This window comes from Eubalaena glacialis, chromosome 9 (genome assembly GCF_028564815.1).
Source record: "Eubalaena glacialis isolate mEubGla1 chromosome 9, mEubGla1.1.hap2.+ XY, whole genome shotgun sequence".
NCBI lineage: Eukaryota > Metazoa > Chordata > Mammalia > Artiodactyla > Balaenidae > Eubalaena > Eubalaena glacialis.
Window position 1 is genome coordinate 7,460,757 of NC_083724.1, and position 21,170 is coordinate 7,481,926.

A 21,170-nucleotide genomic window follows, 5' to 3' on the forward strand; every position below is an offset into this window, starting at 1 on the left:
GCTTTTTAGAGGACACTGCAGGGGCTGGATTGTTGGGACTGGCCTGGGAGCTGGGGGAGCGGGGGAGGGGGGCCAGGTGCCTATGCGTGTGCTGTGTGCACACTCGTGTGTCATTACATGCATGTGTCACTGCGTGTGTATTGCTGGTTCCCCACTCTCATGCTGCCGGATGGATGGGTCCCTTCCGAAGGCCCTGTCCTCTCCCGGTAAGGTCTCCTGCCTGGCAGCTCCCCATCACCTCTGGAGGCGTCGGAAGGAGGAGAGGAGCTGGAGCCTCACTGTTGCCCCTCCCCACCCCCCTTGTTTATTTGCTGAGATTGGGAAGCTCGCAGAGCTGGGCCCCGCAGGCGGCATCCTCATCCCATCCTCACCGCGCTTCAGGGAGCTGTTACAAGACCCCCGAATAAAGGCGACTCCTCTTATTGAAACTAAACAAAACAACGCTGGGGACACTTCACAGCCCCTGCCTCAGCCTGTCCGGGTTTGAGAACCAGAATCCTGGCACTGGACCCATGCAAGCAGGCCTCACTGGGGTGGGCAAGGGGAGAAGCGACCAGGGTGCATGTTCCCCCCAAGCTGGCCTTTAACCCCACGGCCTCAGTCTTGGCCTCACTGCCAGCCTCAACCACTGCGGGAGGCCCCTGATGCCTCCTCCCCCCGGACCCCCAACCTGTGGGGCTGAATGTCATCCCGACGACGGGTGGGCCCAGGATTGGAGCCCATCGAGTTGGGGAGGAAGCGCTGGTCCTCGTGCGCTGGTGGGCTTCGGGCAGCCGGCGGACGCAGCTAGGCCTGGAGGTTAGGTGGTGGCAGGTGAGAGTGGAAACGCAATCCCAGCCCGGGCAGGGGCGGGCATCGGACTGTCCCCACTCCACTCCCGATAAAGGCCCAGCTGGCAGGAGAGGGAGTGTTTGTTCAGCTCTGGGGCTGGGGGGGCAGGAAGCAGAATTTCAAAGCGGTTGCACCTTTGTTACCCCTTCCCGGGCCACCCTCCACGCCCCAGGCTGCATTCCAGAACCTGGGGGGTGGGGGTCCTGCCCCCGGGAGAAATCCGCGTAACCAGAGGCTCGGGTTACAGCCTAGCTGCTCGGGAGGAGCCGGGCCCTTCCCGGCCTGACACCGAACATTCCGGAAAGTTGGTCTCCAGGTCCACCCCATCCCCACCCTGGGACCCCCTCCCGGCCCTCGAACCTCGAGGGGGAAGAACTGGGAGAAGGAGGCAGAGTCAGGGAGGACCTTCGTCCTCACGTACGCGTTGGGCAAGACGGGGTTTGGGTGGCTTTTTGCGGGGGTGGGAGGGGAGCCAGGACTCTTCTGCCCTGGGTGTGACATCAGGCAAAGCCTGCAGGGTGACTCCCGATTTGGAAGTGGTGGGCTGGGGTGACGCGGGAGTCTTTCTTTCCAAATAGGGCAAACTGTATTTCTCTGCCTTTCAGTACTTTCTTGAGGTATACTTTACAGAAGATAAAACAAAACGCTCTCGTGTTAGTGTACAGCTCCGCAGTTTCTTACGTTTGTGTCACTGTGTGAGCGCCACCCTGAGCAAGAATCCATCCAAACATCCCCACCACTTGGGGGAAGTTCCCATCGTGCTCCACTCCACGGATCCACTAGTCTGACCTCCATCCCCACAGACAGTTGTTCCTTTACACACAAGTGTAATCAGAGGACGGTCTCTTTTATGCTTGGCTTTTTCACTCCGCATATTCTCGGGATTCGTCCATGTCATTGAGCCCACCCGTACCTTCCTTTATCATTGCTCTGTACCTTCCTTTTTCATTGCTCTGTTGAATTTCACTGTTTGTTTATCCCGTCTCCTGTCAATGGCTATTCTGGTTTCTGGTCTCTGACTCTGATGAGTAAAGCTGCTGGGAACGTCACGTACCTGTCCTTTTGTGGAGAGGGAGGGACTTGTGACAGTTTTGCTTATCCCATGATTCCCGACTAGGAGCATACAGAGCCACAGGGCCTTTGCACGTGCTGTTCCCTCTGCTCTGATGCTCTGTTCCCAGTCCTTCTCAGAGAGGCCCTCCCTGACCCTCTGGTCTAACGATGTCCCCCCAGTCCTTCATGCCAGATTCCCGTTCCTGGATCTGTTGTCTTTGTGGCACTTGCTCATCTTACCCCTGGACTTGTTTCTTGGGTGCCAGGCCCCTCCCCAAAGGTTCCTGCTCTCTGAAGGCAGCCATTTCTGCCTCGTGTATCCCAGTGTCTAGCACAGAGCCTGGTGCAGGGTGGTGGTCCATCAAACATTTGTGGGTGTGTCTGTAGGCACTGGGAGGTGGGGACCCTGCTGGGCTCTCTCCTGGGGAGGCTTCCTGCAACCATGACCCCTGTCCCAGGAGGCCAGCCAGGGAGGGATGGGAGGTCTGTGGGCTACACTCATACCTTTCTTATCTTTTGGCTAATGGTTTGCCAACATTAGCAAACCATACAAGGAGAGGGGAGATTAGGGGCAGAGTCCAGTCTTGCCCTCACTCCTGCCTCAACCTGAGCTGCTTAGCATTCATCTGTTTTATAAACACAGGTGTAGGAAAGGCTCCCTGCTAGAAAGGGAGGTTTGGAAACGACTGCTGTAGCCAATAGGGAGCCATGGAGGGTTTAAGCGGGGGAGTGATACGGAGGTAGCCAGCAGCGGCCATCTATCCCAGGCTGGTAGAAAGAAGGGCTGGACTTGATCATTTCGCCATCAGCCTTCCATGGGCTGGCAAATGGCCACACATATTTGCAAGGTTGCTTTAGGCCCAGGAGCAGAATGGGGAAAGACCCGCGAGTCTTCAGAGCTGGGGGAGTTCAGTGAGTGAAAGCAGCAGGTTTAGATAACACGGCCTGGAGGAGCAGACCTGCTTGGAACTGGGGAGTAGTACATGTCCCCACAAAAGACACTTGGGGACTTCCCTGGCGGTCCAGTGGTTAGGACTCCGTGCTTCCACTGCAGGGGTCTCGGGTTCGATCCCTGGTCGGGGAACTAAGATCCTGCATGCCGTGTGTGGTATGGCCAAAAAAAAAAAAAAAAAAAAAAAGACAGTTGGATATTGTGCATTCTGATGGGATGCAGGGACCCTGCTCCTGAGCTCTGGGGACCCCTGCTGTTGAGCCCCTTTGGCTGAAGGACGGAGGACCAGGGAGGGAAAGGGATGGGCCCATGGCCAGTCACCCAGCTGGTTAGAGGCAGGGAGAGGTGAGAAGTGGTGTCCTGAATCCAAGGCAGTGCTGGTCCCCTCACACTCCTATCCTTTCCAGCCCCCAAGAGCCAGGCTGCTGTGGGTTCTTCCTTCCCAGGCTCCTCCTCTATTTACCTGCTGGCAAGCCACCCAGGGTGGTGCTGGGGGAGAGACAGGGAGGGTGTGGAGGGGCTCTGCCTGCATTCCTGTGAGCATCTGGGGGGCTGGCCTGCTTCTGCAGGAGGGGGGCAGGGCGAGGGGACCAGACAGCCAGTACTTGCCCAGCCCCTGTCTCACTGCCAAAAGGTCTGGGGGGTACAGAAGGGTCAGTGACATCACGGGCACATTACAGAGCTCTCAGTGTATGCCAAGAGTAATGTAGGGACCCCTGGTGGTTAGGATAGGACTGGGCCTGCCCTGGGGGGCTCACAGCCCCAGGGAAGCCACAGTCTGGTGCTGTGATCTGTGATAAGGGACACTGAAGACCGGTAGAGGAGGGGAACAAGAAATGAGAGGAGGGGAGGGGGCCCAGGCGGGCCCAGGTCGGGACCAGTATATGCATGGCCTTGGGGCAGGGCTCCTGGGAGAGCTGCTGAGTTCCACAGGACTGGGTCCTCAGGACCCCAAAGAGGCTGCCATGAGTCGAAGCTAATTCTCGCCAGTGTTTTCCTGTGTGGATCAAGCCCAGGTCACCCTTCTGTTCCAATGCAGAGTTTCTTCCTCACACTTCAGTGTGCAACGGTCATGCAGGACGAGGGAGGGGGGAGAAAAGCTTGCTTAAAATGCAGAGTCTCTGGCCCAGCATCCAGTGTTTTTAGTTTGGAACCCAGTAATCTGCATTTTAATAACCATCCTGTTTCCTAGGGCTGCGGTAACATGTGACCTCCAACTGGGTGGCTTAATACAACAGAAATGTATCCTCTTGCAGTTCTGTAGACCGAAGTCCAAACTGAGTCTCACTGGGCTAAAATTAGGTCTTGGCAGGGCGGGTTGCTCTGGAGGCTCCAGGGGAGAATCTGTTTCTTGCCCCTCCCAGCTTCTGGTGACTGCTGGCATTCCTTGGCTTGTGGCCACATCACTCCAATCTCTGCCTCTGTCTTCAGATCATCTTTCCTCCTCTCTATCAAATCTCCTCTGCCTTCCTCCTATAAGAACACTTGTGATTACATTAGGGCCTGTCCAGACAATCCAGGATAATTTCCCTATCTCGAGATCCTTTATTTAATCTCATCTGCCTCTGCCGTGTCCCTTTTGCCCTGTAAGGTAACATCCACAGGTTTCAGGGATTATGACCTGGTATCTTTAGGGGTGATTAGATTATTCAGCCTGTCACCCATCCCCTTAGTGATTCCAATGTAGAAGGTCCAGACATTCTCCTGAGAAACCCTGGTCTGAAGGCTTGTTTATTTAACTGATGGCTGCTCTCTCAAGATTCTCTAAACTTACAGAAATAGGGCACCGTTCAGCATTCATTTGACAAACCTTCATGGAGCACCCACTCCATGCCAGGCCCTCTCTCCCTTCCGCTGGACTCCAGGAAGGAAACAGGTGGCCTCCACTATTCCCTGAGGATTAAGCTCTGGCTGAAGAAGGGACGGCACCGACCCGGGAGCTGGCCTCACCTCTGGGCTGCCTGTTATGTTTTGTTTGGGTATACTTATTGCTTATGCCAGCCTGAGTCAGCATGCCCGTTACCTGCAGCCAGAAGCATCCTCACTGATGCATCGTGTGGAAGAGGCAGCCAGCTGTCCAGATCTGAGGCTGCTCAGATCCAGGCCCACCCCCTCTTCCTCCTCAGTTGCCCCTTGCCTATCTGCCACTCCCCAGGTGCCCCTCTGCTGCCACTCCCTTTCCTTGAGCCCTCCAGTTCTTTGTCCTACAATGTTCAGTTCACATGGTACCTCCTGCATTCTGTCTTCCCAATCTCCCGGGACAGAAACACCACAATAATAAAGGCTCACTGACAGCAGAGCCCTTGCTGGGGCCAGGAACTGGCTAAGGCCTCTCCAACTTGATCAGCTACAAAGGAAGTGCTGTTATTATCACACCCATTTTACAGATGAGAGGGTGGAAGCCAGACAGCAGACCTGAGTTCTGCCTGGCTCCAAGTTCACAGTGGAAACTAACCACCAACCATGAGATTCCTCTTTCTCCAGGCTCAGAATTTAGTTCCCCATCCTCGGGGATTCCTTGCCCCTCATCTCTCCTGCACGCAGCCCAGGAGCACGGTGGGGATTGTAAAAAGTAAATTCTTGCTGAGGCCAGGGGCGCAGTGAGCAGAATCTCCTTACCACCTCTTGATGGGCAAAACTGAACAGCACCGCTAGAGCTGCATGTGGAGGGTTAGACAAAGGCTGGGTGCTTGGGGAGTTGAGCGAGGAGGGGGCATCGGGCAGCGTCACCACGGACCCTTTAGCAAAAGGTGGAGGCAACCCCTCACTGCCATTCGCAGCAACAAAAAATCCTGTCTAATTTTTGCCAGGTTATAGAAACCACTTCTATAGCGACACTTCATTTAATCTGGCAGCAGCTACGATCACACTGATCGCTTTCTGGGTGCAGAGACCTCTGTTAAACACTCTATGCCCTTGACCTCGCTGGACTGCAGCCTTGTGAGAGGCATGCCTTTATTATCCTTGTACACAGAGGGGGAAACTGAGGCCCAGAGAAGGTAGATGAATTGCCCAAGGTCACCCTGCTGGGAGAGGCAGAGACGGGATTAGAGCTCAGGCCTCCTAGTCCAGACTACAGCATTTTGCACTGTACACCGCCACCCACTGCTGCCTCCACAGAGAGCCTGCTAACCAGTCCTCAGGAAGAAGGTGGGGGGGTGGGTGGGCAGGAGGTGAAAGGGTTGGGGGAAGGCCTGGATTCCAGGGCCTGCTTTGCCTGTTCCTAGCGGGGTGACCCCAGGCCAGAAGGAATTTCACTTTTCTGAGCCTCAGTTTCCTCATCTGTAAAATGGGCACAGTGGTGGTGTCCACCTCCTAAGGTAGTTGTAAGAATGGCAGAACCTTTTTGTGGATTGTTACCCCTGACTGGGAATTTCCTCTCTGGCCCTTCAGGGGACCAGCTACTTCCCACCCTTTACATCCCAGCTTGAATGCCCCCTCCTCAGGGATGGCATCCCTGACCATCCCTAGCCAGCCTGGCTACCACCCGCCTCCTGCCTTGCCCACTGGTTGCTGTCTCTCTCACTGCCTTGCTTATTTCATCCCCAGCCCTTGTCACCGGCTGTGACATCCGTTAATTGTCTGTTGTCTCTTCTCTACCAGACTGTGAGCTCCATGAGGGCAAGGAGCACCCCCAGTGGTTTATCCTCAGCGTCTGGCAGGGTGCCTGGCAAGAGGAGGGGCTCAGGAGACACTTGTCGAAGTGGTGAATAAGCCAATGAAAGATGACGCATGTAAAATGCTTAGCCCAGTGCCTGCTACAGAGCAGCTGCTCAACGGACGCTAGCGAATGTTCCTACTACAAAACAAGCACAGACTCACATTTTGAGCCTGTCTACATAGAACACGGTGATCTTTGGGTCACTCTGCCAGCTCTACTGCCTTGAAGAGGGCACAGGGTGGGGCCATAGTGTCCCCCCTGCCCCCAGCCCCAAGCATGCTTTGAGTGCTGTTTATGGTGGTATGGGAACAGAGTGGGGAAGGGCTGCACCGGCCTGGCGCCTGCGCTGGGAGTGGGGAGGCTGGGGTGCAGGCTTTGTAGGAACCGGGGCACCTGTGAAGTCCTCAGACCACCCCCCCCCCAGCCCAGGTTCGGCTCACCTGTCATTCCACTCGACCTCTCCCCAGTTCCTTCCCAGCCCCAGAGTGCCTGTAATCACACATTTATAGTTTGTCTAATGTGAGGGTCCTCGTCTGGAGTTCATGGCTATATGCCCAGGACTTAGCACGCACCTGGCACGTAGTAGGTCTCAATAAATATGTGTTGAATAGATTCATTAAGATGAATGGGAAGCATCTCTAGGGCTGTGATTTTTAACCTTTCTGAATCACTGACTGCTTTGAAAACCCCACGAAACCTATGGACAAACCCCCCTCCCACCCCGCCATGCACCCAAAGTGGGACATAAAATTTTAGGGATTTCATGGACTCCTCCACCTTAAGGTCATTCATAAAGCTCAGCTTAAGATCTTTCTATCTGGGGCGGGGGCCGGTCTTGAGATCCCGGGGAGATGGTGGGGAAGATGTTACCAAGAGGCACACCGGGGAGCCCAACCTCCCCCCAATAGGCTGGCGAAGAACGGGGTGAATGAGTCCCTTTTCTTTGACTTTCTGCTGTCCAGGAGAAGGAAAGGAAGCGAGTCCGAGGCCATCTGGCAGGAGGGGGAGAGAGCGGGAAGCACAGGGCCAGGAGGAGAGGGAAAAGACAGGAGAGGACGAGAATCAGGGAGGAGAAGGGGGCGTGATGGAGAGGCGCAGCCCCGCGGAGGCAAGAGCAGGGCGAGCCGGAGGAACAAAGAACGGGCGCGCAGCGAGCGAGGCGCGGAGGCGCCGGGAGGGAGAGGGCCGAGGCCGGCCGGCCGCCCGGGCTGTGTGATTTTCTGTCAGCCGCCGCTGATTAACGGGCCGCCTTCCAGCTCTGAGCGCGCCGCGCCGCGTTCCTGGCAACCCGGCGCGCAGCTTCCTGGCGGAGGCGGGGCCTGCTGAAAGGTTACATTTGCACAGAGTGCCTCGGCGCGGCGGCCCGGAGAGGCTGCGGGGGACGGCGGGGGACGGCGGGGGACGGCGGGGGACGGCGGGGGACGGCGGGGGGCGGCGGGCGAGCCAGGCGAGGAGAGAGAAAAGGCTGCGGCTTGCGGCGCTGCCTGGGTAATGGAAAAATTCCTCTGGGGGCCGTGCAGAAAAATATCAGGTTATACACCGGCGGCAAACGGCTTCTCTGAGGGGCGCCTCCTGCAGCAGCCCGCCGTGGGGCGTCCCGGCCGGGGCGGGGCGCGGGGACCGGCTCCCCGGTGCTCCCTCGGCGCTGCGCCCCAGCGGGTGCCCAGGCCCCGGCACTCCTGCCCGAGCGCCCCAGCCTGTGCATCCCAACTGGAGCGCTCTAGCCTGTGTGCCTAAGCGTGCGCCCTACCGTATGCGCCTCGGCCCGAGCATCTGTGTTCCGCGCACACCAGCCCCTGCTCTCTGGGGCGTCGCCTCGCCTTCACAGTCTCCATCTCTGCCTCAGAAGACAGGTGAAAGAGCCCCACTTTCCCAAATCTTAATGTCCGGGCCTCCCCGCTGCCCGTCCCCATCTCCCCAAGAAGGCCGATGGATGGCTGGGGCCAGGCCCTGCGGCGAGGGCTGACCGGATCGGTCGTGTTTGCTGTGACTTAGGAAGGGGGGTCGCCACTTGCGTCTGCCCTCGCCTTCCCTCGTGGCTTGCCGGGTCTGCCCAATTCTCAAAGAACTGGGCTGTTGCCTCCGGTACCCACTTGCATAGTGTAAGCAGTGTCCCTCCGCATTCCGTCACTCCCCAGCTCCCAGACCATCTGCAGCCCCCTATTACCGCCTCTACTTTCTAGTTTTCACCCTTGGGTCCTATCCAGCATCGGGGGTGGGGAGTGATGTCAAAACTCTCCAGCACCTGGGGTCCCCCCTGTCTGGTTGTGGCTGCGGTTTGAAGGGCTTCTGACCGGACACCCATCTGCCCTGTGAGACACACTCTCTCTCTTTCTTTCATTGAACTGGTTCTCTCAGTAGACAGTGTATTCATTCGATGCCAACTAGATAGCAACCAGATTCTGGGCCTTGCACTGGGCCCTGGAAGGAGCCGCAGCAGCCCTCAGGGAACTCAGGCCCTGGCAGGCAAAGTGGAGGCTGCCCAGTAAGGAGGTTAAAGCCTGGAGTCCAGTGGATTTGGGTTTAAATTCTGCTTCTCCACTTACTGGTCGTATGTGTCCTGGGGCAAGTTACTCTCAGAACCTCAGTTTGCCCAGCTGTCAAATGGGGATAGAATAGCAGTAAGAGCCACTTCACCGGGCTTGGCTGGGTGGATTTAAGGAGAGACACCAGTAGCTCTTGGCACGGTACACAGTGGCACTCACTCAATGGGACATTTTATCACTGTTAGGGCTATAGAGGAGTCCACCAGTAACTAGAGCCAAGTGCATGGCAAGATTCTCAACTGCAAAAGCCTAAGCAAAGGTTCAGAAGGCAGGGTGATTTGGGGTGGGGCTGGTTGGTATGTCATGGTGCACACACATCTACAGGTCAAAGCATGACTTCCCCAAGGCACACGCACCACAGGGACCACTGCGGTTCTCCTTTTTTTTTAAAGATTTTTTTGGTTGTTTTTTTTTGATGTGGACCATTTTAAAGTCTTTATTGAACTTGTTACAATATTGCTTCTTCTTTTTCTTTTTCTTTTTTTTTTTTTTTGGTTTTTTGGCAGTGGGATCTTAGCTCCCCAACCAGGGATCGAACCCACACCCCCTGCATTGGAAGGCAAAGTCTTAACCACTGGACCACCAGGCACATCCCTGCAGTTCTCCTTTAACTGGCCCTGGGGGAGCTGGGCTGTTTGGCTCAGGGAGCTGTGACCCTGGAGGGCACCTCCTGCCACCTAGCTGGAACAGGGTTTTCTCTGAACCAGCAAAGCAGGGGTTAGGACCTGCTGCTGCCTCCCAGGGAGGGCTGGCCTCTGTGAGCCCACCAGGCAGGGAAGGACAGACCAGGGGGGAGGGAGGCCTGTCAGGCAGCTCCCCTCCAGAGATTAATCAGGTCCTTGCAGAAGCTTGGAGCTATGGGGTCCTGGGCTTCTCAGAAAATGGTCCAAGGGCAAGTGGGGCAGCGATGGAGGGTCAAGAACACCCTGGGCTCGCTGCTGCCGCCTTGGTGGCACTCCCCAGGGCCTCAAGAACTGGTCTGGGAACTGTATTCAATATCTTGTAACAAATCATAATGGAAAAGGATATGAAAAAGAATATATATATATATATATATATATACACATACATATAACTGAATCACTTTGCTGCATACCAGAAACTGACACAACATTGTAAATCAACTATACTTCAAAGAAAAAAAAAAAAAGAAAGAATGATCCAAAAGGGCATTTTGGGGTGAAAAATTCCAAAAAAAATAAAGAACTGGTCTGCAATCAAAGGGGGTTCCAATTCTGTCTCTGAGCTGGTGACTCGCTCCAGGCCAGTGTGGTTGGCTTGAGCCCTGGAACCTCAGCGAACCACAAAGTGAGAGCTGGCATTGACCAAGTACTTAGCACATGCTATGAGCTCGCAGATCTGGTCTCCCAACAGTCCTAGGAAGTGGGTATCTGTTGGGGAATTCCCTGGCGCGCCAGTGGCTAGCACTCTGCTCTCTCACTGCCGAGGACCGGGGTTCGATCCCTGGTTGGTGGGGAGCTGGGATCCCACAAGCCTCGAGGCGGGGCCAAAAAAAATAAAAAAAGGAAGTAGGTACGTATTAAGATTGTTTTTCACAGATGAGGAGACTGACGGTCAGACAGTTTAAGCTACTTGTCCTGCAGTCAGTCAATGGTGAGGCTGGAACCCAAAGCTGACCTTGCCAGACACCAAGGTCTGAACTCTTAACTAAGTGCCCTGGGCTACCTCCACGGTGGACGCAATGAACCAGCAGCAAGGTGGTGTGTTGGGGTGAAAATCCACTCTAGCTGACAGGCTGCCTCTGGTAATGTACCCATTTTACAGATGAGCTAGCAGGGCCTTTGCTTTGGTGACTTGCCCAAGACCCCATTGGTAAGGAGTGGGGTCCATAAAAAAAAAAGGGAAGTCCTAGCATATCGGAGCCGGGAAGGCATCTCAGAACTCTTCTAATCCAAAACTCACTTTCCAGACAGGGAAACTGTGGCCACCCACTGAAGCTCTCTTTCTCAGTTATCTTGGGCTATACAACCTGCCCCAGTGAAGTGATGACACCCTGACCTGTGAGTTCCATGGAGCTTTTGAGAGGAAATGGAAGGCGGAATGGGGAGAGCAACACTTAAATAAAAGGGTCCAAGTTCTCATCCAGAGGCCCATAAGGGATCTCCCTTGACCCTCTTCCAAAATTTCCTGCTGCAGTTTCCCAAGGTTGGGGGGAGGGGAGAGGGGAGGAGAGAGTAGAGGTGGTGGAGGGAGCAGTCTTCTGGATCCTCCCACGTCCCAGAGCTGCCTTGCCTATGGAGGGTATAGTGGGGGCAGGGCAAGGGAATGGAGAAGTTCTGGGGCCTTTAGGGGTGAGGGCTTCCATTGCTATCCAAGCTCATTAGGAGCCCCTGGATACCTGCACCCTTTCTCCCTCCCTTCTCTGCATCCCTCCCTCCCCTTCAACAGCCAAGAGAGCAGCTCAGCAGAAGCCCCCGAAGCCAGAGCTTCTCAGTTTTGCACCTGAACATTGTGGGTGCTGCTCACCTCTCTAGGTCCTTCAGTCCAAGAAGCTGGGAGACTGATCGCCTGTGACTCTGACATTGAGACACTGGGGCCCAACGTCCTAGCATTCTGCACTCATGCATTCTACCAAGATTTATCAGGCTTCTAGTTGGCGCAGGCTCACTGGGGTGCAGCCGTGAGTAAGAGAGAAACATGCCTGCCCTCATGGAGCTCCCAGTCCCAAGGTCTAGTTCTCAGTCTAAGAGTCAAATGTTATGAGTCTATGAGAGCCTTATTCACACAAGAGCGGTTCTATCAGACCCATGATGTTTCTGGAAGGAGGAAGGAAGAAAGAAGGGGTGTGGAGAGAGGTGCGGGTCACACAAGGGCACTAATTTTCATGTACATGTTCAGCAAATTTAACCTTCTGGGATTTATCACACTGATCAATATGAATGCCTTAAAATACCCGTGCTAATAGGAAAGTAGCACTAGTCTCTTTCAGTGGGCCATTCACCCAAGCATCTCAAATGTTCTGTGATCACTCAATAATCAAGCCCCAATTAAATACTTATCGACTGAAAATATACTTACTGCATACATTCAACTGGTTACTGGTTTACTAATTGTGACTTAACCCCTGCTGTCATCATGCTTGAACTACATGATGCGAGGCCGTTAGAAAATCGGGTTCATCTCTGGCAACGTGCAGGGATGGAGCTGCTGGGGACACTGTCTGCTGGGGACATCGATTCTAAGGACTCTGAATGGGTCCTCAGGTCTTGTCCATACTCTGTCCTGTGGCTTCTTTTTATGGTGGGAGCTTACTAAGCGGGACCATGCATGCCAGCCTCCTCCGGAAGAAAAGTTCTAGGTCAGCAATAGCCTGGGTACCACTCCTGCAGTGTAAGCCTTGACCTTTACACTTCTCATGTGAAAAGTGAGTGGGTCCCTGAGGTCCCTTTAAACAACTCCGAATTCAGTAATCCTCTAAAGGATTGGTCTGAAGTTTAGAGCTTCTCCATTTCTTTGCATTCTAGTGAAGGAAATGTCCTCCTGGAGGAAGCAGTGCTTGGCTAAGTTCTGTGTTGGCACTGGGTTGCGGGTGAAGGAGATATGCGGTATACTCAGCTAGGGCCTGCTATGTGTCAGGCAGAGGCTGAGCCATCAGTGAACTGAAATTCCTCATCAGCATTGCCCAGGGTACAGGGGGATGGGATTGGGTGGTTGGCATGGTAGAGATGCTCTGGACATCTTCGAGCAGAACGGCAGGCAGGAGCAGAAGCCCCCACTCCAGGATTGGGATATGTGGCCAGATACTTCTTCCTTTGTTAAAGAGGAAGAAGTAAACAGAACCAACTGGTAGTGAGGAGCCCTATGGAATTGTTTGAAAAGCAGAGAGAGAAGGAAAGTTTGGTTTTTGCAGTGGCCACAGATGTGGAATTTTGAAGAGCATATATGTACAGGGGAGTCCTAGGACTGTGTGAGACATGGTGCCCCATCTACATTATTTCTTTCCTTTTTTTGGCTGTGCTGCGAGGCTTGCAGGATCTCAGTTCCCTGACCAGGGACTGAACCCAGGCCACATCAGTGAAAGCGCCAAATCCTAACCACTAGACCACCAGGGAACTCCCCACTCCTACAGTATTTCTGTGGCTTCCATGTGGTACCTCTGCTTGTATTTGGGTTACATCAATGATAGAAACCCAGCTGAATTTGCTCAGGAAAAAAGGGGAACTCATGAGCTCATGTGTGAAACCAAACAGTGACAAGGTCAGGAATGGAGGAATGGAGTGGACCTCAGTGAGGTCATCCAGATCTCTAGCTGTTCCTGCCTGCTTCTTTCTGCCTCTAAGGAACAGCCCTGTCTCATTCCTCTCCAATGTATTTGTGGTTTCTTTGGGGAGGTGGAGAGTGGAGAGGGGTGATTTTTAAAATACTGCTTTCTCTTCTTTAATGGTCACTGATGTATTTAGTTTCTTCTTCTTCTTGAGTAAACTTTTTAAATGAATGAATTAATTAATTAATTTTATTTTGGCTGCACTGGGTCTTAGTTGAGGCACGTGGGATCTTCGTTGTGGCATGCGGGATCTTTAGTTGTGGTATGTGGACTTCTTAGTTGTGGCATTCGGACTGTTAGTTGCAGCATGCATGCAGGATCTAGTTCAACAACGAGGGATCGCACCCAGGCCCCCTGCATTGGGAGCATGGAGTCTTACCCACTGGACCACCAGGGAAGTCCCCTTCTTGAGTAAACTTTAATCATCTCTATTCTTCTAGAAATTTTCTATTTCATGTTTTCATATATAGTGGCATAAAGTTGCTCATAGTATTCTCTTATGATTCTTAAATCTTCTACTATATCTGTAGTTTCATTCTCCTTTCATTCTTTTTTTTTTTTTTTTTTTACACTTTATTTATTTATTTATTTATTTTTGGCTGTGTTGGGTCTTCGTTTCTGTGCGAGGGCTTTCTCTAGTTGCGGCGAGTGGGGGCCACTCTTCATCGCGGTGCGCGGGCCTCTCACTGTCGCGGCCTCTCTTGTTGCGGAGCACAGGCTCCAGACGCGCAAGCTCAGTAGTTGTGGCTCACGGGCCTAGTTGCTCCGCGGCATGTGGGATCTTCCCAGACCAGGGCTCAAACCCGTGTCCCCTGCATTGGCAGGCAGACTCTCAACCACTGCGCCACCAGGGAAGCCCCTCCTTTCATTCTTAATATTAGATATTTGTGCCTTTTTCCTTCTTTCCTTGATTAATCTTGCCAGATGTTTTGTTGTCTGTTAAAAGAAACAGCTTTTAGCTTTGTTGATCATTTTTGTGATTGTTGATTTCCTTTTCATTTATGCTCTTACCTCTACTGTTTACTTCCTTCAACTGTTTTTTTTTTAAGCTTCTTTAGATAGTTGAAAGCTTTACTCATTATGTTTAAGTCATTCTTGTTTTAGAGTAAATGCACTTAAGACTATATATTTCTCTACAAACGTCATTTTAGTTCCATTCTACAAGTCTTGTTTTGTATCTATCTCTTTATCCTCAGTACCAAATATTTCAGCATTCCCATTGCGATTTCTGTTGATGTCTTCGAGGGAGCTCAGTAAACAACTTCCCTTTCCTCTCCTGGACTCCTGGATTTTGAACTGGGAGACAAGACAAAGAGTGGGGGGAGGTATCTTTTTTTAACTGATAAAGATAAGGTTGGAGGATAAGGATGAGGGTAGATGTGACAGCCAAATGGGTCTCCTAATACTGAAAATGGGGATTTGGCAACCTTAACCCCTGGTCACTGTGATGCTGTGGGTGGTGGATGGGGGACAGACAATGACCACTGCCTGTGGGCAGCTCACTCCCAAGAAGAGGAAGGAAGTTGGTAAATCAAGTAAGCCCATCTTATGTTCCCCACATTGACCAGCTATGTCACTCTTCCTCCCCTGGGCAGAGAGAGGCTGGGAGTGCCACACTAATTTGGTTCCCTCCACAGAGAAGGAAACATCAGGACTAGGAAAGAAATGTTCCTACAACAAGTGTGCTTTTTAGTTTTCAAAGTTACAGCTGTTGTTAATCTGCCTCTGTTGTTGTTGTTGACTTCTAATTTTGCTGCATTGTGGGTAGAGAATGTGGTCTGCTTTACATCCACTTCAAAAGTTGTTCAGGCTTTCATTTGTGACCCAACACAAGGACAATTTTTTGTAAATGTTCATGTGTTCATGACAACCATGAACCCATTCCTTTTGTGAATTCCTCAGTTTTTCAAACTAATTCTTCCAGTTTTTGCTTTACTTATTTCAAGGCTAGTAGTTAGGTATAAAAAGCTTATTATTGGTGGATATTTTTGGTGATTTGTTACTTTCATCATCCTATAGTGTCCCTCTTTATCTCTTTTAATATTTCATGGCCTTAGGTGTATTTTGCCTGATAATAATATTCTATGTCAGATTTCTTTTGGTTACTATTTGCCTGGTATATCTTTTCCCATTATTTTATTTTCAGCCTTTCCTTTTTCTTTTGCTTTAGAGTGTTCCTTCTAACCAGCATGCTATTGTATTTTGTTTTGTTTGTTTTGATCCAATATGACATTCCCTGTCTTTAAAGAGACAAATGAAATCAATTTACATTTGTAAAGACTGTTGATATATTTAGACTTACTTCTACCATTTTATTTTGTTGTTCTCTTTACCCTACCTTTTAAAATTATTATTTCTCATGTTCTTTCATCTATTAAATTTACAGTTTTCTTTATTCTCCTTTTTTCTTTGATAATTTTGAAACTATAGATGTATTTCTGTTGTTTAACTGGTTGCCCTTAAAATTTTTTTTTTTTTTAATTTTATTTATTTATTTATTTATTTATGGCTGTGTTGGGTCTTCGTTTCTGTGCGAGGGCTTTTCTCTAGTTGTGGCAAGTGGGGGCCACTCTTCATCACGGTGCGCGGGCCTCTCACTATCGCGGTCTCTCTTGTTGCGGAGCATAGGCTCCAGACGCGCAGGCTCAGCAATTGTGGCTCACAGGCCTAGTCGCTCCGCGGCATGTGGGATCTTCCCAGACCAGGGCTCGAACCCGTGTCCCCTGCATTGGCAGGCAGATTCTCAACCACTGCGCCACCAGGGAAGCCCGCCCATAAATTTTTAACATTAATACCCAGATATATATTTTCCCAACAATGTCCAAAGCAGTGCTGTCCAATAGAAATATAATGAGTCACATGTATTATTTAAAATTTTCTAGTAGCCACATTAAAAAAACAGGTGAAATTAATTTTAATAATATGCTTTATTTAACATAATATGTCAAAAAGAGTATTTCAAAATGTAGTCAATATGAGATTATTAATGAAATAGTTTATATTTTCTGTGCTAAATCTTGAAATCTGGTATGTATTTTACACTTAACAGCACATCTCATTTTGGATCAGCCACACTTCAAGTACGCAATTGCCGCATATGGCTGTGTCTGCTGTATTAGACAGCACATGTCCGATATAATCTACATATAGTACTTACACAATTTTGATGAGTTTTGAAAAGTGAATATACCCATGCAACCACCACCAGAATGAAGATAGCAAACAACTGATTTTTGCTTTCTTTCGCTCTACATTAGTTTTGCCTTTCCCCCAATTTCATATAATTGGACTCCTACATTATGCGCTGTTTTGTATCTGGCTTCTTTCACTTAACGTAATTTACTCATGTCAGTAGTTTGTTACTTTGTTCATTGCAAAGTTGTCTTCCTTTGTGTGGTTATATCACCATTTGTCTCTTCATTCACCTGTTGGAGGACATTTGGGTTGTTTCTAGGTTGGGGCTGTCATGAATAAGGCTGCCATTAACATTTGTGTACAAGTTTTGTGTGGACATATGTTTTCATTTGTCTTGGGTAAATACATACCTAAGAGTGGACTGGCTGAGTTGTATGGTAGGTGTATGTTTAACTTTATAAGAAACTGTCAGACAGTTTTCCAAAGTGGTTGTACCACTTTAAGTCCCTCAGTATTGTCTGAGAGTCCCACAGCTCCACATCCTCCACAACACTTGGTATGACTAGTGATGTTGAGCATTGTTTCACGTGGATGAAAAATATACACATTTTCATATGGGTGAAATAATGTACAATGAAAAATTCATATTTCTTCTTTTGGGAAGTATCTGTTCAATTCTTTTGCCTGTTTTTAATTGGGCTATTTCCCTTTTTCTTATTGAGTTGTAGCAGTTCTTTAAATATTTTGTATGTTAGTCTTTTATCAGTTATTTGTATTGTGAATATTTTCTCCCAATCTGGGGTTTGTCTTTTCATTTTCTCAGTGGTGTCTTTTGAAGGGCAAAAGTTTTTTTAATCACTGATGAAGTCAAATTTATCCATTTTTTCCCCTCTTACAGCTTGTACTCTCATGTTTTTAAGATATCTTTGCATACCCCAAGGTTGAGAAGATCTTCTCCTGTGTTTTCTTCTAGCAGTTTCATTGTTGTACCTTTTATACTTAGATTTGTGATCTATTTCAATTTAGTTTTTGTGTCAGGCGTGAAGTAAGAGTTGAGGTTCATTATTTTTCCAAGTGGTTATCCAGCAATTCCAGCACCAGCTGTTAAAAAGCTATCTTCTATGTTGTGTTACTCTGGCACCTTTGCTGAAATCAATCAACAGTGAATGTATGGGTCTATTTCTGGATTCTTTCTTCTGTTCCATTGATCTATTTGTCCTTAGGCCAACCTCTCATTGTCCTGATGACTGTAGCATAATAGTAAGTCTTGAAATCAATTCCTTGTTATTTTTGTCTGGAATTTCAATTCTCCTTTTTTTTTTTTTTTTTTAACAGGTGGGTAGTGTATAGGTTTACAGCATATCTACTGAACCTGGTTTGATATCTCTTAGCGTATCAGACTAATTCCTAACATTGTCACTTGTTTCCATCTTTGTGGAAGTCAATCTTTACTTGCTACGTTCCAGATGGAACCTCTTGATTTTACATGGGAATTTCACTCTTTTGCAGACACTTGACACTGAGTATCATTTTGCAAACTGCACACATTATCACTTTAAAAAAATCTCCCATGCAGGCTTTTTTTGCTTGGACATATTTCCTTCTTGATTTAATCATACTTTTTTAGGGTAAAAATTTAATTAGGATTATATAGTTTTTATAGTCAATGGTTGTGGTGGAGTTGCTGGTTGTCCCACAATACCTGATCTGTCCATTTGCAGACTAAAAGAATTTTTATCTGGGCAGATGGCTGTCTTGCTAAGGACTACATTTCCCAGCCTCCCTTGGAGCTAGCTGTCACCAATGGGATGCAAGTGGGAGTGATATATAAGCAAATCACAGTTCCTGCTCTTTAAAGGAAACTGTGTTTGCCCTTTCCCTGTTTCTGCTAATGAGAAGGTAGATGCAGTGGAGAGCCATCTTGAACTCTGGGGACGAGAGCAACACCACAGGTATTATAAGGGAACAAAACATAAGGAGCCTGAGGCCCTGACACCTTGAAGCTGTTATATGAGCTAGTTATGTCCAGACTGTACTGAGAAATAATTTCTATCTTTGTGAGCCACTAGAATTTTGGATCTCAGTCAGATCAGCCAAACCTATATCCTAATATAATAATTAGATTTACCAATATCATTTACTAACATTTGTTCATCATTGCTTCTTGATACTCCTTCCTTTTTGGTTTCTATTTTCTTTTAATAAATTTATTTATTTATTTATGGCTTCATTGGGTCTTCACTGCTGCACACAGGCTTTCTCTCTAGTTGTGGCGAGCAGGGGCCACTCTTCGTTGCGGTGCACAGGCTTCTCATTGTGGTGGCTTCTCTTTGTTGCGGAGCTCTAGGTGCACAGGCTTCAGTAGTTGTGGCATGTGGGTTCAGGAGTTGTGGCTCGTGGGCCCTAGAGTGTAAGCTCAGTAGTTGTGGCACACGGGCTTAGTTGCTCCACGGCATGTGTTATCTTCCCAGACCAGGGCTCAAACCCATGTCCCCTGCATTGGCAGGTGGATTCTTAACCACTGAGCCACCAGGAAAGTCCCAGGTTTCTATTTTTTAATTTATTTATTCATTTATTTGGTTGCACCAGGTCTTAGTTGCAGCAGTTGGGCTCCTTAGTTGCTGCTCGCTGGCTCCTTAGTTGCAGCACGTGGGCTCCTTAGTTGTGGCATGCGAACTCTTAGTTGTGGCACGCATGTGGGATCTAGCTCCTTGACCAGGGGTCGAACCCAGGCCCCCTGCATTGGGAGTGTGGAGTCTTATCCACTGCACCACCAAGGAAGTCCCCAGTTTCTATTTCTTCTTGGCAGAGGACATCTCTTAGAAGTTTTTTCATCAAAAGTTTGGGGGATGAAAAATTCTTGTTTTTTGTAAGTTTGAAGATGTTTTCATTTTGTTTAGTAATAGTTTAGCTAGGTATATTATTCTAAGTTAGTAGTTAATTTCCCTCAACCCCCCGGAATACCTGAAGGTATTACAGCATTGTTTTCTTATCTCTTTTGCGGTTGAGAGTTCTCATTTCAGTTTATTTATCATTTCTTTGTGAGCAACCTTTTTTCCCCTTCAGGGTTGCTTTTAAGATTTTTCTCTTCATCTTTGAAATTCTGAATGTATCTAGGTGGAATTTTTTTTTTTTTTTTAACTTTTTGGGTTTTATTTATTTATTTATGTCTGTGTTGGGTCTTCGTTTCTGTGCGAGGGCTTTCTCTAGTTGTGGCAAGCGGGGGCCACTCTTCATCGCGGTGCGCGGGCCTCTCACTATCGTGGCCTCTCTTGTCGCAGAGCACAGGCTCCAGACGCGCAGGCTCAGTAGTTGTGGCTCACGGGCCTAGTTGCTCCGCGGCATGTGGGATCTTCCCAGACCAGGGCTCGAACCCATGTCCCCTGCATTGGCAGGCAGATTCTCAACCACTGCACCACCAGGGAAGCCCCTAGGTGGAATTTTAATTTTTATTTATTTAGCATGGCATTTGTTGTGCTTCTTTATTTTGAGAACACATGTCTTTTTTCACTTCTTGAAAATTCTTAGCTATTATCTCTTTGAATATTGCTCTCTTGTAATTCCTTCTACATCATACTTCTGGAAATTTCTGTTATATGTATTCTTGATCTTCTAATGTTATTTTCCATTTCTCTTAACTTCTCTCTCATATTTTCCATCACTTTTTCTATATTGCCTTCTAAATGAATTCTTCAGTGCAATCTTTCTATTACCCAGCTCTCTCTTCATCTAGTTTACAGTTTATTCCATCTTTTGAGCTGTTATGTCAATGATTATAATTTTTTATATCCATTTGTTCTTGATTCATATCTGTTTGTTTTATATCATGTTTTTTGTTGTTCCTTTCCTTATCTCTTTGTGGAGCTTGAGCATGTTTATTTAAAAGCATTTCTAAGAAGGTTTCATTCTTTGAATTTCAACAGTAGTGAATTCATCTCCTGATTGAACTTGGAAGTGGATTCATCCCCAGTCAAGCCTCCAGATAAAAACACAGCCTAGTTGACACTTTGCAGCCATGTGAGACCTTAATCAGAGGAAGAAGCTAACCTCTGCCTGGACTTTTGACCCACAGAAACCATGTGAAAATAAAGTGTGTTGTTTTAACTCATTAGATTTGTGATAATTTGCTTGAAGATTAGAGGACTAATTATACATGTCCCTATATTTGAGTTATAGCTTATGAAGTTCTGTCTTTAGTATGAGTGAAGCTCTTGGAACTTATGTACACTGAATGGGGTAGTCCACCAAAATGTGAACAGTGGTTATACATGGATGAGAGACCATGGGTTATTTTTATTCTCCTCTATACTTTTCAGTATACCAAGTTTTAAAATATGATATCTATGTAAAACAGCCAATACTATTTGTTTAAAGTAAACATTTTGTTAAAGAATAATAGCATAGAGAAAATGGTGCAAATCTTAAATGTTCAGTTTGGTGAATTTTTACAAAGTGAACACATCTATGTAATCACCATCGAGGACAAGAATTAGAATATTAGCAGCATCCTAGAAGCCTCTCCTCTTGTTTCTTCAGTTGTTAACTCCAAAAAGATAATCATGAATTTGACTTTTATCACCAGAGGTAAGTTTTGCTTGTTTTTGAACCTTTTATAAGTGGAATCATTGAGTATATTTATTTATTTCTGACTTCTATCATTCAACATTGTGTTTGTGAAGTTCATAATGTTGTCCTGTGTAGTGATAG

The 21,170-nt window shown here is 48.6% G+C and overlaps 1 long non-coding RNA gene across 1 annotated transcript; it reads left to right on the forward strand.

Moving 5' to 3' along the window:
• The first annotated feature begins 18,325 nt into the window (after positions 1-18,325).
• Positions 18,326-20,571, forward strand: LOC133098195 (uncharacterized). Its single transcript, XR_009702120.1, has 2 exons — positions 18,326-18,415; positions 20,387-20,571. It is a non-coding gene; the product is annotated as an uncharacterized LOC133098195 (long non-coding RNA).
• The last annotated feature ends 599 nt before the right edge of the window (positions 20,572-21,170 follow it).